At 43.9% G+C, this 19,505-nt stretch overlaps 1 long non-coding RNA gene across 1 annotated transcript; it reads left to right on the top strand.

Annotated features, from left to right (window-relative positions):
- Positions 1 to 3,372: 3,372 nt before the first annotated feature.
- Positions 3,373 to 19,505, top strand: LOC141992293 (uncharacterized). The gene is made up of 3 exons (XR_012640565.1): positions 3,373 to 3,583; positions 17,890 to 18,053; positions 19,345 to 19,505. It is a non-coding gene; the product is annotated as an uncharacterized LOC141992293 (long non-coding RNA).

Below are 19,505 nucleotides of genomic sequence, written 5' to 3' on the forward strand. Positions count from 1 at the left end.
CCAGCCTACTTTGGGCGGATTACTGTTGTGAAAGAACAACAAAGGGTACAATCTGGAAAACGACGCTGATTGGTTTTAGAGATTCTCTCCTTCTCTAGATCACACAATACCTACAATGACTTGATTAAAGCACTTTGAAAATAAGGGAATGACACTCCAAACTTACAGTTTTAGGATGCTTATTTTAAAATAAACCCTCTACTGAAGGAGAATTTAGTTGTTAAACTCTTGTTGGTGGGATCAGGAACAAAAAAAGATTTTGATTTACTGCAGTTTTCTTTTAATAGCAGTTTCCATGGGTACTATGTCAGAATAATAGGGCCAACAAAGTAGACCTGGGCCAGTAAATAGAACTGTGCTCGTGCCTCTCTTTGTGTTTGCGTTCCCTGGAAATTTGAGTTTTACTGGCAGAAAATGAATTTCAAAGTTCCAGGCACAAGAATTGCAGACATTAAAGTTTAAGCAAGCATGTGTAACCCACTGTTCAGTGTATGCCTTGCTGCATCCCCGGTTGTGTCTGATCCATAGAAACTGAGTCTGCTACAGTTACCACTGCGGCGATTCAGCCCTGTAGCTCGAGCTAGAGGCTTATGCTCATAACTTTGGGGGTCCTGGGTTTGACTCCAGTTAACAAGCAAAATGATAGTCACACCCGTGAGTGCCAATACTGCATGCATGCTAATCTTCTTAGATCATGTGCCATTGTTTCTGTTCCCCGTTTCATCAGTCACAAGCAAGCCACACAGCTCAAATTTGGAATATTTACAGTCAAGCACTGTAAAGTATTTGAAAAGATATTTGAATAACCAATCCTTCCATGCTCCCTCCATTCACCTGTGTAAGGGCTAGGGATCATTCGACATTGTGATTCAGTTGGTTTATTTAGCTGAATTAATGTCGCTGGTTATTTCTGCTGTTAGCTCTTGCTCCAAGGCCCTTTCTTCTCTGGAGCTCCCTAGGGCAGCTGCTCTGTACTGCTTGCATGCTGCAAGGCTGTTTTCTGTCCCTTATGAAAAAGTGCCTATTGTTGCTATGAAGCTCTCTTTTCCAAGTGGCTGCATGCTTGAGGGAGAATGGAAAGAGAGAAACCTCTTGTCCTATTTCTCTCTTCCACTGGGCTCCAAATGGCAGGAGCCTGGGGAGAGTGAAAAGGAGGTTGTTTCCTTTTTTCACGGCAATAGTGTAGAGTGGCTCTGCACACTGAATCTTACCCGGGGAAGTACATACTACCCATATTACGTCTCCCTCTCCCAGATACCACATGAGCTGACAGCCCATCTCAGCTGTTGAAATCACAAACCTGTTATAGCTGTTCAAGACAACACTCATCAGACTATTTGTAGAAGATATAGCTGCATAGTTTTAAAGTTGACTGTATCTTGTTCAGATAAAAAAACAAAGCGATGATCAACTTGACAAAGCGCATACACATTTGAGGTTCATACAGTACGCTGTTCCTCTAGTCATGCCCCAAATGTTCTCACTGGACAGAAAAACAGAAGGTAAAAATGAGCAGTGTTAGTCTCTGTGGGTAAATGAAATTTGTTTTTAAAATTTGAAATAATTACTTTTTCAATTAAACAAGATGAGGGAGTGTTGTCAGGTTGCTCTCTTAAATCAAAGGTTAATCCTGGGCAAATTATTTTGGGTGTACTTGTAAGAAATGTTACAGCGCTGCTACAAGGCTAAATTACCATATGGTGCCCTGGACTCAAACAAAAATGTCAGTGATTCTCCCCCCCACCCTAGATTTTAAGTACATTTCTCAGGGTTTTCTCTTACTTTTCATTGAATTTAAAAGTGATCTAACTGCATTAGCTCTTAGTGATGACTGAAAATTTCACAGTAAATAATGTATTTGATAAATTTCATTGTTCCCATTTGAAAATCCATCCACAAACAAATTACAAAATTCTGTCACGTTGTTCATAATTGTTTCCAGATGTCTTCATTTGATGTGCAAATTTCAAATAGTTCAAGAAATTCAAGTTTTGGCTGACCCATAATTACAATTTATAATTTAAACTGTAATGCATATAACTTACAATTAATACAGTGTGAATTTCTGAGCTTACAATTGTAATATATTCGCAATTCTTCTGCATAGACCCTCGGTCACATTTTGTAAAGCTCTGTGGGAAGACCAATAATGCCTGGCTTTACACTTCAGTTGAGGGTAAAGCCTACCAAACATGTGATCTCCAGAACTGCTTGCACTGAAAATTCCAAAGATTACCTGACGGTGATGACAAATTCAGACTATTTAGAGTGGGTGCTTCTGTGCACTCTATTTCACTGAAAATTCATTAAAATAAAGCATGTTTTAACAAGAACAACAAAAACTTAATGAGTAGATTCAATGAGAAACTTTTATGTGTAGCAGCCATGGTCACCCATTTCAACTCAGAGAGGGTTCCAGCCTCTGTCCTGTGAATGGAGCTGAGAAAGAGAAGCTGTTGTCAGGATTAAGAGGTTAATTTGTGGTCAGAGGGGGAGTTTACATTTAAAAAGAGACTCCTCTCTCCATGTAGCTGCCTGAGTCCTTTTCATCCATCTCTCTTGGCCTCCAGGACTTACTGCAGGTGTGCTTGGCTCTCCCTAGTGACAACGAAGGTAGCTGGATCCAATTCTAACACTTCCCCACCCTCAGACAGCCATTATGAAGAGTTAATGTGAGGGATAAAAGATCTTGCAGCGAATGCCCTGCTGCTCATCTTCAGGTTAACCGGCAGCAACAGACACTGACTTAGACATTTCCAATGTAGACACAGGCTGTACTGCTGATGTGTTCAGCAGTATCTGTCTGCACCCAGGAGGTCGGGGTGTACGTTACACTACAGATGGCTAACGACTATTTTATTTTCAAAAACAATTGGCTTGGCCTATAACTCATACTGAGCTTTTCAAACATGAAAACGACAACCTTTTAGTACAGCTGCCCTTTAAACTCACTGAGCAGTAAAGGCAGGGCTGTAGCATCCTTTTATAGTGCTCTGGGCAGCTGACCCACTAAATGCCACTGGGCTCAGTGCTCCTGTTCCAGTCCAGGGGCTCCTTGTTTGCACCATTTAAGAGGGTGGGCTGCACATGGGGGGAGGGGGGGTATGGGAGACATGGTGAGAAAGAGACCCAGAGCGGCAGAGCAGACTGGTTCAGTCAGGAAGAACAGGAGATGAGAGCTCCCAGAGGGAGAAAGTGGTTCCTGGGAGAGGGCTAAAGGCAAGAGAGCAGCAAGAGAGGTTTGTTGGCTGACATCTCCAGGCCAGAGAGCCAGGACCGAAGGCAGCAGTGGCACTGGCAGGAGATATGTTTTGGCAATAAACCAGCAAGGCAGGGCCAGAGAGGGCTGATGGAAGGGTGAGCAGTGGAGCAGCTTATTTGCTGAGGTCTCCTTACCGAGAAGTGCGTCACAGAGGAATCATGAGAGGGCCCAGAACAGTGAGGGATGCTCCCCTGGCAAGGATGCTTTCAGCAGAGAGGCCGTGAGAGTTCCAGCTGGGACGAGCAGGGTTGTACCCCAGCAGGAAAGGCTGGGGTGGTTGTCCAGCAGTGAACACAGGATGACTGACAGAGCCCAGCTATGGTGAGTACGAAGCTGGGTTTTAAAGACTACACGTGCTGGGGGTGGGGGATAGGGACTGTGCTTTCGGGCTTTTGTCCTATGTTTTTGTTAACCAACTGTGGTGGAGTGGAGGATAAACTCATATAGAGCACATGCATCTTAAAAAAAAATCACCTTTTTATACACTTTGAAAAAGCTTATATTTTAAAAAAACCCAGCTACCATGACTACCAAGTGGCACACTTTGTTCAGGCTCTGCTTCAAAGCACCAGCTTTGATACAATGATGAAGCGCTAAAATCAGCGGCGTGTCAAAGAGGACAGCTGGGATGAATTTGTGTGTGTGCGTGTGCACTTTTTGTTATGTTGTTTAAAAAGGTCTAAGCAAGGAAAAGTGCCGTGCACACCTGCATGCCTCGTTATACCACAACGAGGCCACCATGAATATTGTTCTAACAAAAAAAGAGCTACTTCAAATGGGTTAAGATCTATCATATTGAATAAGGATGCTGCAAATTTCTGCTGCTTCTATCAGCAGTTAATGTCAGGGGGACCTTGTGCATAATTTTAAAACAGGCATTGGCAACCATGATGCTTTTAGCAAAAGCATGAATTTAATTTTCTCTCATAATAAAATGGGTTAACTGATGTTAATAGAGGAAAAGCCTGTGTTATGTCTGCAAGTTAGAGAGTATTAGTTAAAAACCCTAAGGGTGAAATCCTGCCCCCACTGAAGTCAATGAGAGTTTTTTCATTGACATCAGTGGGGCCAGAATTTTACCCTTAGAGTTTACATGTTCAGAAATGAATAGTTGAGAAGATAATACAATTTCTTAAATATACCCATGTAAAATTCTTACATATGCATGTGTAATATATTGCAAATTCCAAAAACACTTCTCTAACTGCCCACTAGTCACGTTTCCATAGTTTTTTACCTTCAAAAATTTTCAGGTGTAAATTGTACGTGCAAATAGATTTATGTATGGAAACTGGGTAGTTTGATGGCTGACTGCATTATTTGCATGTGCATTATTTGCCGTTTGCCTGCACAAATCTGAGCTTTTATGCCTGCAAGAACTGGATCTGAAAAATTATGCTTGCAGGTTTAGCTGGGTTGCCGTCCTATTGAAAATGTGCATTTCAGATCATTTGTAGTGGACAGATTGCAGCAGGTTAGCCTTTTTATATATCTTCTGCATATCTAAAGAAAATTTTACGTGACCTATTGATTTCATACAGTCCATGATATAATCGTATATACTGTAATTCTGGCTTTGTGTTATGTGAGCTTATACTGGCAAATAAAGACAATAGGGAGATTTTCAAAGACCTAAAGGATAGTTCGCTACCCAATTCCCAGGAAAAGTCAGTAGGAGTTGGATGCCTAATTCCTATTAGTGCCTTTGAAAATCTCCCCTAACATCATCCACATTCCTCAACCGGACAGACAATGAAGAAAGCTCGCATTTTTTTCCGTAGTCTCAGGGTAAATCAGATTTGTGCAATCCTAGTTATTGAGAGTTTTGCAGTAGTCTTGAAATTTTCATTTTAAATTTTCCTTTGAATTACTTAGCAGCGAAGTATTTGTTTTTTAATGGCTTCCTATTCTTGAAGTTTCCTTTTGACTAATACTTCTTCTTTCCTAGCACAGTCCTTCTCTTCTGTCTTATTTCCCACCCTTTTCCTCCTAGAACACCTCTTCTTTTTTCTCACTCCTACCACATCCTGTTTGACTCTGGGATTTTTTTTTTTTTTTTTTTTATTTCTTAATAGTCCTACCTTGCAATAAGGAAGGCTGTAACCTCATCACTAAACCTCATCACTAAATCTCACACTAACTGAAATTTTACTCAAGGGCAAGAAAACAATCAGAAAACATCCTTTAAACTCTCTAGGCCAACCACTAATTCACAGCCATGCAGTAAATTTACATTCATTTGAAGAAAATGTACATTAGATTTTGTTGGTTTCTACCTGTAAACTTGGGACTAATGTCAATTGCAATAGATTCTTTAGTGACCTTGGAGCTGATCGTACAATTATTACACATAGCCCTAAAGAACTCTTTTACTTTCTAATTGAACTGTTCCTCATCACTTAGGGCCTGATACAATTCCTATTTGAGTTAATAGAAAGACACCTATTGACTTAATCTGGCCCTTATTGCTGGGGTGGATCACATATTAATGGTGAGATTGACTTGTGGACCTTCTCTCCCCTTATTTCTGTCAAGTGGACCCTTTCCCCCTCCCGTTCACATTCATATGACAGCCCTGTGGCAACTACAACAATTACCAGCATGGAAAGTAATGTTCATAAATTATTTCATGTAATTAAGCATTTTTAAAAATTCAGTTGGACATGTGGAAACAAGGAGAAGGGCCAACAGCCTGTGACCCTTCTGTTCTCTACAGACTGACCGGAAGTGCCCTCTGGACAGTGAACCACAGCCTACAGTGTGGGAAACTCTGTCGTATTGCGAAACAGTAACCTACACGTTGCGTGTTATGTATCTACAGTCTATGTCTCAGTTAGACCTCTAGAGGGTGGGAAGGGTAGGTGGAGACAGCGGGATCATGAAGGTTGGTCTTTACACACCCGTTCCCCATAAACAGCAAAATCCTTCCTTCAGACGCACCTCCAAAAGTGCCTGGCTTTGCTTCATTCCTCTGCCTAGAAAAAAAACTTTCTATTGTAAGGTTCATGCTGAATTGAAGATCACACTAAACTACGTTGATGATAAAACTTGTTTTTTCCATTTTCTGTTGCAAAATCCAAAGTGTATGGGGAAATTGCAGTGCACGCTATAAATAGCTCTGCTGAGAGCAACAATGGCACGGTAGAGAAAATAATCCAGCTTTGTGTTTGCAGCTCAGTTGAACTCTTACATACTGTTCTGTTCATGTGCTTCTTGCCAGGGGGCTCAAAAGACAGTGAATTAATTTCCCATCCTCTGACAAAAGCTTTGCTTGTGGTTCATGCATTTCATTTACATTTTGCAAATTTTGAGCAGCACCCACTTGTAAGACAACTGAAAATGGACAGTAGGTGATGAGACTATCACCTTTCCATTCTTCCTGGTGTTCAAAGGAAAAGGGAGTGAAGCAGTGGGAGGAGAGGAGGGCATCCAATGCTGCTGCAGGGAAGAAGGGAGGAATCGGCATAGTCTTCACGAAGCAAAAATATGTTGGAAGGCTGAGGGGAAAAAAACCTGGGGTGGGCAGTGATTGGGTATTCGCTCTTCGGATTTTATTAGCGAGTACATATAAATGTGACCCTCCAGAGTCAGGCATGTGCTCTCATTGTGCAGCAGGATGATAAGGATCTTCCTGTGCAAGCTCCCTAAGAGCTGTTGAAGGCTTCGTTATCTCAGCTGAGCCAGCCTCCACTCTGAAACCTCAGTTAGAGTTTCCTGGGCTGTTAGTCTTTCCCCTTGTTAGCTCCTCAAATGCCATTCGCAGATCATTGGTGAGCAGAAATGGCCCAAAGGAAACTTCTAAGTCCTGAGGTTTAGCTGATGCTTGGTTTCCCAGTTTTTACAGAACTGCATTTTGGAAGATGTCCCCAAAACCAGAAACAGAGAGAATCTCTAGATTTATAAAAGCTGCCCACCTCTACCCTGTGCTAATTCCGTACCACCCAGTGCCCTGTTGGCTTCTCAACAAAACAAAGAAAAGAACTTAAAAACACTTCAGAACAAGTAAGCATGGTAGCTAATTTTAGTCTGTTCATCTCTTTACATCATATCCTCCGTATTTCTGTTCTGTTTCTTTTGGTTCACACGTGAAAGCAAGCACCTCTTTTCAAATTGGACAGTTCCTGTCTTGGGGTGATTACTTAATCCAGCTCATCAGGATTTACTGCAGCAAACACACATTGCACTATGTCCTTCAGGAACATTTAGAGGTTTGTTTTTGCTTGGTTTGTTTAGTTTCACTGATGAAAGTAAGCTACACAGAACCTGTTTTTTTTTTTTTATGTTGCCTTTTTATACATGGGGCAAAAAGCCCAAATTCATCATCAGTTTCGCTTTTCTTGAAAATTGCTTCACTTAGCTCCAATTACAGGAAGTCATTGCAGAGCTTAGCTAAACTCTGCACAGCTACAGTACGGCAAACTGTACTGCAGTGACTTCTAGCGTCATGTTTTGAAACATAATATGGTAGGGTCCTTTTTCCCAAAAAAAGCTAGGAATGTGAGAAATGCCACAAAACAGGAAGTCTGTGCTTAATATCACTGCCGTGTTAGACTGGTACAGTGAAGAATTTTACTAATGGCACAAGGCATACGTGTTTACCAGGGACCCGCTGGATGGAGTGCCCTTGTGTTCTTATGCATACTGGCACAAAGCCCTATGATCTGATGCTTGTCTCAAATCTACCTCTGGCAAGTAGTACGTAGGGAACTTGCTAGAACAAGGGCATCGTTTTTCTTGAAGCACTACGTTAGGAGTAGCACTTTCCAGATGAAAAAAATATATCAGTCCCCACCCTGCAGTGGTACAGGAGCTGCAATTAGAAAGGCAGCATTAGCCCATGGTCACTGTACAGAGGTATCTGGGATTGCCACAATCTTCTCCTGTGTTTAGGTTGGAAATAAATATGCTCCAAATAGTCCTCTTGTGATTCACCTTCAAAGGGTCCTTTCAGTGCATGTCCCACCCACCACATATAAAAAGCAGAAACCCCTCCTTCGACTGGACCCCCGGAGGGGTTTTGGGTATGGGGATCCACATGGGGTAGGAAACTGAAGCAGGTACTCAAGAGAGAAGGGGTGGGTCAGAGATGGAGCCAAGGCGATGTGCATGGCTTCCCCTCTATGCTCGCAACGGAGAATTGCCCTCAAAGTGTAATACAGTCAAAGGTCCGCTTTGCTTTCCCCTCTGTGGTAGGGGTCCCCCTTTTGAAAGGGGGTCTTGGGCAGCTGCAGTCAAGGATGTCTGAGACTGAATGGCTCCAACTGAGCTACGCTGTGGGGATCTGGGTCTGAAGTTGTGGAGGTACAGTGACATTGCACAGAGATTTGTGGCCCAGGCCTTTGCTTTTTTCTACAGGGGACAACCCCAAAAGATGAAGAGGAAAGTGCTCTGTGAGGGGACCTCATGGGATTTCCTTCTCCCTACACGTAGTGGTACAGTCTGGCTCTGCATGAATGATGTAATTTCCATTGGCAATGTTGACTTTTTAATGGAGAACATTCTCATGATCAAATTTTAAGGCCGCAGCAAAGAGGTGGGCAAAACAGCCCTTGAATGTTAAACTGAACTCAATTAACATGGAGCAGTATGAAAAAGGATCTCAGGTTAATATAAACCCAAACCTAAGGTACCTTAAAGGAACTGAGAACAGTGGCAAATTAATAGAACCATTCAGGCAGTTATGAAAGACTGCCTAATCAATCTTTGAAATATGATATCAAAAATTATTAGAAGGTTTTGGTGATGTGTGCGTGCAAATGCAGTTAGGTTTGGATAGTTACTATGCAACCAGGAAGCCATTCTCTGCACTGTAGCTCCTGTTTCTGAATAGCATGAATATTTGCATTGCTCTTTCTTGACACGATAGGCAGCAGCAGCAGCAGCATGGATTAAACCCTTTCTCACAGGGCATGGCATATGCTGTAATGGCAGCATTTCCAAAGGAAATTGGTTGCTTTGAAAAAACTCAAAAGAGATATTAAAAAAAGAAGCTTTATGCTTATGATAAGGTAACCCTTGATAAAAGGCTACACAGTGCTGGCTCTTGAAATCCTCTTGAAATGAAATTAAATCTATTGAAATACTTCCTCTGTACAAGGATCTACAACCTATCCTGAAGGACGACCCATCACTCTCACAGATCTTGGGAGACAGGCCAGTCCTCGCTTACAGACAGCCCCCCAACCTGAAGCAAATATTCACCAGCAACCACACACCACACAACAAAAACACTAACCCAGGAACCTATCCTTGCAACAAAGCCCATTGCCAACTGTGTCCACATATCTATTCAGGGGACACCATCATAGAGCCTAATCACATCAGCCACACCATCAGAGGCTCGTTCACCTACACATTTACCAATGTGATATGTGCCAGCAATGCCCCTCTGCCATGTACATTGGCCAAACTGGACAGTCTCTACGTAAAAGAATAAATGGATACAAATCAGACATCAAGAATTATAACATTCAAAAACCAGTCGGAGAACACTTCAGTCTGTTTGGTCACTCAATTACAGACCTAAAAGTCGCAATTCTTCAACAAAAAAGAACTGTTCAAAAACAGACTCCAACGAGAGACTGCTGAATTGGAATTAATTTGCAAACTGGATACAATTAACTTAGGCTTGAATAAAGACTGGGAATGGATGGGTCATTACACAAAGTAAAACTATTTCCCCATGTTTATTTTCTCCCCCCTCCCCACTGTTCCTCAGACGTTCTTGTCAACTGCTGGAAATGACCCACCTTGATTATCACTACAAAAGGTTCCCCCCAGCCCCCGCTCTCCTGCTGGTAATAGCTCACCTTACCTGATCACTCTCGTTACAGTGTGTATGGTAATGTCCATTGTTTCATGTTCTCTGTGTACATAAAATCTCCCCACTGTATTTTCCACTGCATGCATCCGATGAAGTGAGTTGTAGCTTACGAAAGCTTATGCTCAAATAAATTTGTTAGTCTCTAAAGAGACACAAGTCCTCCTTTTCTTTTTGCGGATACAGACTAACACGGCTGCTACTCTGAAACTTTTCACAAAGTGATCACTCTATATGTGACCCATCAGTCCTCCACAAGGGAAACCTGCACAAGAGTTTCAAAAGACGAGCCTGGAGCTTAAAGTCATAACTTTGCCAGACACTAAAAATCATGGTCTTAATAAAGACACTGGATTTATGGCTTATTGCAACAATCTGCAACCTACTAACCCTCCTTTTTGTCCTATGAGAACAGGAGTGTTAATGGGCCACTTCACCTTGAATAGTCCCTTAGAATATGTGCTAACTACTTATGCTAAATTATCTGTTCAATCTTGTATGTAGCTGTGACACTCTGAGTCTTTTCCAGTCCTGAGGAAGAGCTGCATGTAGCTTGAAAGCTTGTCTCTCTCACCAACAGAAGTTGGTCCTATAAAAGATATTACCTCACCCACCTTGCTCTCTAATATCCTGTGACCAATACAGCTACAATAACACTGCATGCCAATCCATTGTCCCAGTCCTATTTTTATGAATCCATACGGCACAATTGGAATCCAATCCAAGACTAATGTGGAAGTCTAGATTCCTGGTGAAGTGTCCTTTGTGTGCAGAGGTTTCAGAGTGGTAGCCATGTTAGTCTGTATCAGCAAAAACAACCAGGTCTCCTCGTGGCACCTTAGAGACTAACAAATTTATTTGGGCATAAGCTTTTGTGGATTAAAACCCACTTCATCAGATGCATGGAGTGGAAAATACAGTAGACAGGTATAAATACGCAGCCCATGAAAAGGTGGGAGTTGCCTTACCAAATAGGGGGTCAGTGCTAATGAGCCAATTCAATTAAGGTGGAAGTGGCCTATTCTCAACAGTTGACAAGAAGGGGTGAATACCAAGGGAGGAAAAATCATTTTTGTAGTGCTAATGAGGCCAATGCAATCAAAGGGGCCCATTTCAAACAGTTGACAAGAAGGTGTGAGTATCAGTAGAGGGAAATTAGTTCTTGTAGTGACCCATCCACTCCCAGTCTTTATTCAGGCCTAATTTGATGGTGTATTGGCCTCATTAGCACTACAAAAGCTTTATTTCATCAAGCTAGCTGGGATGGAAACAGGTTGGTATGCTTTTCCTGTATATAACCTCGATAGCCCCACAAAGTTCCAAGTACACCCATCCTTACATTTTGGGGGGATTCTGGAATCTGCCCACAAGCAGAGAGGGCACTGCCTCCCTTCTGTAGTGATGCCCTGTCACTCATTTCGCTGTAATGTCATCAAAGGACAGCATTTCCTCTGATGCTATCACAGTTCTATTCCATTCTGCTACAGCACATGAAACCCTGGTTCATCAGAGCTGTGATGTTATTGAGGAACTAACAAGAGTCTGTGGTGTTGCTCTCCGGAATAACAGCACAGAAAACTGTGTTGGTAGGTATGTGAATGAAAGGGTGGGAGGGGAACTGGCGGTAATAGATATAGAAGCCTAATACTTACAGTAATTCTGACTTCCTCTAGATGCATTTTGGCTGTTTTGAAGTGCCCCAGACGGTTTCTGAGAGCCTTGTTACTAACAACCAAAAGGACCACCTGAAACTGACCTTAGACCTGTAGTGCAATAGATATTCTATGCCACTTTCAGACTTACAAATCTTAATAATTTCATGTAGGTTATTTGACGAGGAAGTGAGTTTGCCTTTTCAGTAGACTGACTCTTAAAATAATCAGCAGCTTACAACAGAACTGAGTCTACCTGTGTTCACAATATAACGCTGCCTGTTTTCTGGAGTTACTCTCACAAACCATCTACAAGAGCATGTTGGGAGTGCATCCCACTCCGTTCTTTACCTCTGTAATCTTTGTCTGCTAACAGTGCAGTTGTGCCTGGCTGGCGTAGTTTCATGTTGTAGGGGTGCTGCAGAGTGGGAACTCTGGGAGGCACTGCCCCATGATACCTCCTGGAGCTCCCTGCCGCACAGGGGGAGCACACCCACTTCAGCATCCTTAAAAGGGTACTGTGCACAGAGAGCCACCTCTGCTGGTCGGTTTGGAAGGGGTGGGGCTACAGCCCTGCCAACTCCCTCTCCTTCATTTTGGCCTTCAAATCGGCCAGCGGCTGTGGGGGCACAAGTCGGGAGCAAGCATTGTAGTCAGGTGAGTGGTGTGACTGCACTTATGGCTGGCCTCTGCCTGGAGGGCATAAAAGGGAGAGTTTCCTGTGCTCCTCCCATCCCACCCCTTTGCACACCATGCAGAACTGTGGCCACAGTCTGTCCTTCAGATTGCAGATTCAGCGTCCACGTAGAAGTATTAAAGCATGTGTTCCCCACTAATATATCAGCTAGAGCAGGGGCAGGCAAACTTTTTGGCCTGAGGGCCGCATTGGGTTTTGGAAATTGTATGGAGAGCCAGTTAGGGGAGGGGGCCATGGCCTGGCCCCCTGACGGCCTCCTCGGACTCCTGCCCCATCCAACCCCCACTGTTCCCTGATGGCCCCTCTGGGACCACTACCCCATCCACCCCCACTTCTCCCTGTCCCCTGGCTGCCACCCGCTGCCCCATCCAACCCCATCCCTTCCTGACTACCCCCCGGGACTCCTGCCCCATCCAACCACCCCTTCTCCCTGACTGCACCTGGAACCCCTGCCCCTCATTGCCCCCCCGGGACCCCTGCCCCCATTCAACCACCCTGTTCCTCGCCCTCTGACTGCCCCGACCCCTATCCACACTCCCACCCCCTGACCACCACTCCGAACTCCCCTGCCCTCTATCCAACTCCCCCTTCCCCTCGCTCCCTGCCCTTTTACCGCGCTGCTTGGAGCACCAGTGGCTGGTGGCGCTACAGCCGCACTGCCCGGCTGGAGCCAGCCACGCCCTGCGCAGCACCGAGCACCGGGTCAGGCCAGGCTCTGCAGCTGCGCTGCCCAGAGCATTGCGCCGGCAGCACTGTGAGCTGAGGCTACGAGGGATGGGGAACAGCAGGGGAGGGGCCAGGGGTGAGCCTCCCGGGCCAGGAAATCAGGGGCCAGGCAGGAGGGTCCCGTGGGCTGGATGTGGCCCGCGGGCCATGGTTTGCCCGCCTCTGAGCTAGAGGCTAATGGTTTCCCGTTCTATGGTGTGCACATGATCTTATTAAATCACAGTCCCTGTACAGAAACACTCCAAATACAGTTTGCTTACTGAGCAGAGGGAAGGTTGAAGAAGATAGCATTAGGAGTAACATCTATTGGAAGACCTACATGCCCTAACAGTTCATTTTAATAGACACCTGGTACTTGTAGAGTATATTTAGGGCTTCTGATTTTAGGTTTTAACCAATAAACACCAATAAAACACCCCTGATTTTTTTAAAAAGAGGTGTTTCTCCAATAAACACTGGAAATGGTTACTTGTATCTAAGGGCTTGTCTACGCAGAACAGTAATGTAGATGACGGAGGTGTGATTTCTAAAGCGCACTAATGTGTTGTGCATTAATTGGTCCTTGTGGACCCTGCTGGTGTGTGGTAACAGTTCCCTCGTGTGCTTTAAGTTCTGTTGTTTGAAACAGTAATCTGTTAACGTACACTAGTGAGCATTACAAAGGGATTACTCACTACAGTATGGAGAAAGAGTCAGCCCAGACCCTTCCCCTGCCCCTTGGATTTTTGGACATTGCTAAACATTGCTGAAAAGGAATCCTGAAAAATGAAATTAATAAAACCTGGAAACCAGAACCCCTAAGTATATTCTTAGTGTTCTTATCCTTAATTCACCCCTGCCATGATGTCTACAAAACACTCCACAATGACTAGGCACTTGAGGTGCTGGATTTTCTCCTTGGTGTGTTGTGACTGCTGTTTATAAGAAGGACCATGATCTTTTCACTGTAACCTTGTCCTCTCCTCTCCCTCTTGTTTGTTTATTGTGTCCAACTGTTGTCTTATGCTAAGATTGTAAATGGTGGGATGGGGTCTAACTTTTTTGTTATCTGTGTACGGTGTGTAGCTCAGTGGGGCCCTGCCTGTGGCCTCTAGATGCTACCAAAAGACAAATATAATAATAGCAATACTGTAAGTGTGTGAACTTTGGAAACTAGTGCTGAATACACAGTACTTTAATTCCCAGATCAAAATATCATTAAGCTGCAGTTAAGGTTGTAAATATGTATCAGTAACTTTTGAGAAAGTCCAGTGCCCTTGTGCCAGAGCAGGTGCTCCCAGGACCAGGCAGGCAGCACGTAGGGTCTGTAAAGGGCCAGGGAGAGGCCCAGGGAGAGGAAATCCCTGAAGGAAGCAAGGAAACAGGGTCCCAGTGAGTCAGAACAGACTGGTTCATTCAGGAAGGGCAGGTGAGAGCTGCCAGGAGACTGCAGAAGATCCCAGAAGGAAGCAGAAAGTGTTTCTTGGGAGAACCTTGAAGGAAGGACAGCAGCAAGATGATTTTGCTGGCTGATGTCCCCAAGTCAGAGAGCCAGGGCTGTAGGGCTGGAGAGGGCTGAAGGCAGCAGCAGGAGCAGAAGGAATTGCCTGCTGAATCTAAGCGGGAAAGCTGGAGCCAAGGGCTGGAGAAGGCTGAAGGCGGGGAAGCAGAGGAGGAGTTTATCCATCGACATTTCTAGAGATGGAGAGCTGGATGCAGAGGAATTGTGAGAGGGTTGGGGGAGTGAGGAATGCTCCCAGCAGAAATGTTGTGGGGTTGCCACTGGCAGGAGTGGGGTTGTACTCCAGCTGACAGGGCCAGGGTGGCTGTCCTGATATAATGACAGGAGAAGACTGTGCTGGAGAGCTGGGGTATTGGGAAGGGGTGCCGGGGCTGTGCTGGAGAGCTGGGGTGTTTTTGAACTATGCTGGGGAATTCTGGACTATGGTTGTAGGACTCTTGTCATCATTTATGTGCATGGAGCTTTCTTTTGTAATAAATGAACCCCACAAGGGCTATTTGCACTAAGAATGACTGTTTGAATAATTTGTGGGGACCCTAAAGGAGAAACTGAGGCATACACACTTGTGCTATGGCCTGCTGGAAGAGGGCATTCTGGAGTGGGCTGTTCTTGTTACATGTTGCTTTTTAAAAATATCTGAAAGGATGGAAGTGTAGAGTTAAGGTACCCCACACAATTGTAATGCCATATACAATTCTTTGCATATTTTGTGCTAAGTTTTCACTTACTGTTCTATATGCAAATCCCCTAGCTCTGGTTACTAGCTATAAACTGATTTCAGTAAGTGATTTGTTATCCCCAGAGCTCATCATCCATGTGTCCACCATAAACAAGGTCATTTCAACTTCCCTTTACTTGAAGGTTCATGCTGTTAATTTGTTAAAAATCATATTAGAGAATCACTCTAAGCTTTTGGAATGGGAATGCCTAATGCCTTGCAAATAGAAAATATTCTTTGGTTTTCTGTGCAGGTGGCCAATTGTCTTAGATAGCTAAATATTTGCCAATAAGGAAACTTGGTATTTGCAGAAGTCAAGGTATTGGGCATAATTTTCAAAAATGGATGATTAAAGTTTCGGCTCTTAAACCCTAACTTAGGTGCCTAAATAGGTAGCCTGGTTTTCAAAAGAATGGAGCACTTGGCAGCTCCCATTGACTTCAGTTGAAGCTGCCTTATGCTCAGTAATATTAATAAATTAGGCCACTTAATTTGATGCCTAGAATAAGGATTTAGAAGCCTAATTTTAGGAGCCAATTTTTGAAAATCTTGAAGATTTCCTGAAGTAAGCTCTTTGGGGCAGGGACTGTCTTTGTGTTCTATGATTGTACAGTGCCTAGCACAGTAGGGTCCTAGTCCATGACTGGCGTTCCTAAGCATCATGATGGTGCAAATTAATGATAATATTAAGGGTAGGGAACCTAAAGGAAATAAATACTAGACATAGAGACGTAATCTTATCTAATTTGGTAGGCATAATTGGCGTGTGTACTAGAGCAATGACAGATTGCAAAAAAATTTTACTTAACAAAAAGTGTAAAATATTCCTGCACGTAGATCAAGCTTTTTGAGAAGGAAAATGAACAATACTTGTACTTACAGTAATGGCAAGAGACTTACTAGAGGAAAAACATGGAGAAACTGTAGCTATTATGTGGAAATATAATTCATTTGTTCTGACTTGTTTTTCAGCAAGATATTTTTTATTCAGTCCTGAATGGCAGTTACACATCAGGGAAGAGGCCCCAGCAGAAAAAGCGCAATTGTGCAGCATACTGTAGGGGTGTGTGTGTGCATGTTTCTGGCTGTTGGGCCTGCTGAAACTGTTCTAGGAGTCCCACTGAGTGCTGGAATAATAACTTCAAAAGTCTTTCTTTTTTATTTCCCCCCGCACCCCCCCTAAAATGTCCTTGGGCTATGCCCATGGAAAACGAGAAACAGAAAATACTGGATGCAGAAGACAGGAGTATTTGTATATAAACAGCAAAAAAAATGTTCTTAGTTGCTTTTATAAAAACAAAAGCTATAGTGATCTCTGTGAATGCTCTAATCAGAAACTGCTGTTCATCTACATCCTTTATCTCTTGCTTCTTTCTTTTTCTGAAGTACACTTTTAAATGTGTTCAGAATGGCATTATAGAGCATGTGACAGTGAGAGACCACACAGAGCTAACTCAGAGAGCCATCAGCTAATGGTGCCAAAGGATGTGGTGGACTGAGGGAGCTACGATTAAAATCAAAAAGCTTGGGCTTTTTATTCTGGTTAGGTACACTTGAAAAATTGTCCTTTTTTAAATAAAACAAAAAAACCAAAACCCTAGACTTCTGTGAATGTCTGCAATAGCTGTGTAAGAAATTCAAAGGAGTCCAAATACAGTATGAAAGGTCTTTATTGTTCATTTGTCTCAAGTTTCGAGTATAATCTCCTTTCTATTTGGAGCTAACTGGTCTGTCTTGTAAACTCCTCCCAATGGGTATATGCTCCCCTATGCAGAGGTCCAGGGCCTAGGTGGGACTTTAAGTCTCAGTGCATAGGAGTTGGGAAACCAGGTGAATTCTTCTGCATATGAATATCACCCAATAAACACACACCTGCTGTGTGGCATTTACCTGTAAGTGTGTAAGGTGGAGTTGGGTGGGAAATGGATGACGACACCACTTTAGTGGGAACACTAGGAAACCATTGCACCTCCCACCCACGCATTCACCACCACGGGGAGTGAATTCACCACTACACACCTTCAGGAGATGCAGTGTTCACGCTCCTGTTCTGTCGGGCACCTCTGCTGACTTGCATGGGTAGGGGGCAGGGGCAAAGCTTTTAGTGCACTCTTCCTTGAACATCTGCAAAGGAGCCAGCCACAACCTGCCCATAATGGTCCTTATTCTATAGTCCTCTTGGGAAATGAATCTTTGGCTGAGTAAGGACTGCAGGACTGGGTCCTATGGTTTTAATTTATGTAAGAAGGAATATCACATTTGTTTGAAAAAAGGAGACAAAATTGGGATGTTATGTTCAGTACATCAGAGTTTGGGGTAATACCTCATAAAATGGAAAGACTTGTAAAATGTGTATAACTACTATAACTTCTCAAAAAGCCTTCACATCTCCTGGGTGGGGCCTTATGAAGGAGGAATTCTCTTGAAGAATCCCATGTCTCTAAAATACAGTGGGTTTTTTTTTCTTTTAAAGTATTATTTGTAGATTCCCTGTCACAAATCTCCCTTGTCAGGAATTCTATTGGAAGAGTCTCTTCTTCATAAGGGGATTCCAGTGAAAGGAGGTATGCTATAGAAGAATCGGGGTAAAGTGAATGAAATGAAATCTCATCAAAGAACAGCATGTATGATTAAACAGATGGGACAGATGGAAAGACTAAATAAGAATTTCAAACAAGTAAGTTTAATACCTGAGGACAATTGTTTCGCGGTTAGTTAATGGTTCATAACATCATAGGAATTGCTATACTAAATCAGACCAACCCCATCCAGTACAGTGTCCTCGTTCTGAGAAACGTGTAAACCCCCATACAGGATGACTATGTAATAACACACCTATGTGTAAAGTAGCTAGATCATAACCTGGGGAAATGTACTGATTCCAAAAGAGAAAAAATATTTCTTTCTAAGTATTGTGTCACTGGCAATGAACACTAATATCTAAGGCTTTAGTCCTGCAGTGAGAACCATTCAGGGAGACCTCTGTTGCCTTCAACGGGTTCTGCGTAGGCATGGGGTCCATCTCCATGGATTTCATGAAGGGCTGGGCCCTAAATTGTTAACAAGTATTGAGCTACCGAAGTTCACTCTACTGATATTTAATGGTATTTTATTTGACATCCTCATACAAAATAATTCGATATACCTTTTCCCACCCCAGCCTTACCCCCTTCCCACTCGCATTCCACCCCCTTCCCCCAAGTCCCCGCCCCTGCCCTGCCTCTTCTCCACCTCCTCCCCTGAGCGCACCGTGTCCCCGCGCCTCCCCCTCCCTCCCAGAAAGTCCTAAGCCAGTAGTTCTCAAACTTTTGTTCTGGTGACCCCTTTCACATAGCAAGCCTCTGAGTGCGACCCCCCTAATAAATTAAAAATACTTTTTTATATATTTAACACCATTATAAATGCTGGAGGCAAAGCGGGGCTTGGGGTGGAGGCTGACAGCTTGCGACCTCCCCATGTAATAACCTTGCGATCCCCTGAGGGGTCCCGACTCCCAGTTTGAGAACCCCTGTCCTAAGCGCTGCCAAACAGCTGTTAGGCAGCGGAGGGGGGCGGGAAGCGCTGGGAGGGAGCGGGAGGAGCGGGGATGCGGCACGCTCGGCGGGAGAAGGAGGCGAGGATGGGGGAGCTTGGCTGCCGATGGGTGTGGAGTACCAGCTTATTTTTCCCCGTGGGTGCTTCAGCCCCGGAGCACCCACGGAGCCAGTGCCTATGCCCCTTACTGCCCTGCTAACAGAGTCTACATCTGGACTACTGCAATCAGCTTTACCTAACAGGCTGTGACAGATGCTACAGAATGCAGCAGCCTGCCTCCCAAGTGGAGCTGACCACCATGAACACATCACACCAGTGCACTGGACATTGCTCTGGCTGCAAATGAATTTTGAGACTATTTCAAGGTCCTTGCCTCTGAATGGAGTAGTTCTTTCTTACCTCAAAGTCTGTTTTCTTTCTCTGTTCCCCACCAGGCTTTCTACACTCACCTGGATCACTAGAGCACACAGAGTATAGGTTTCCTCTTAGGAAAGATGCACAATTATGCACAAATGACTGAAGGAAATTGGGCTAAGAAACAGGCATTGCTCCAGTCAACCATACCATAAGGACACCCATGGAAGAAAGAATCACC

Source organism: Natator depressus, chromosome 8 (assembly GCF_965152275.1).
Source record: "Natator depressus isolate rNatDep1 chromosome 8, rNatDep2.hap1, whole genome shotgun sequence".
NCBI classification, from domain to species: Eukaryota; Metazoa; Chordata; order Testudines; family Cheloniidae; genus Natator; species Natator depressus.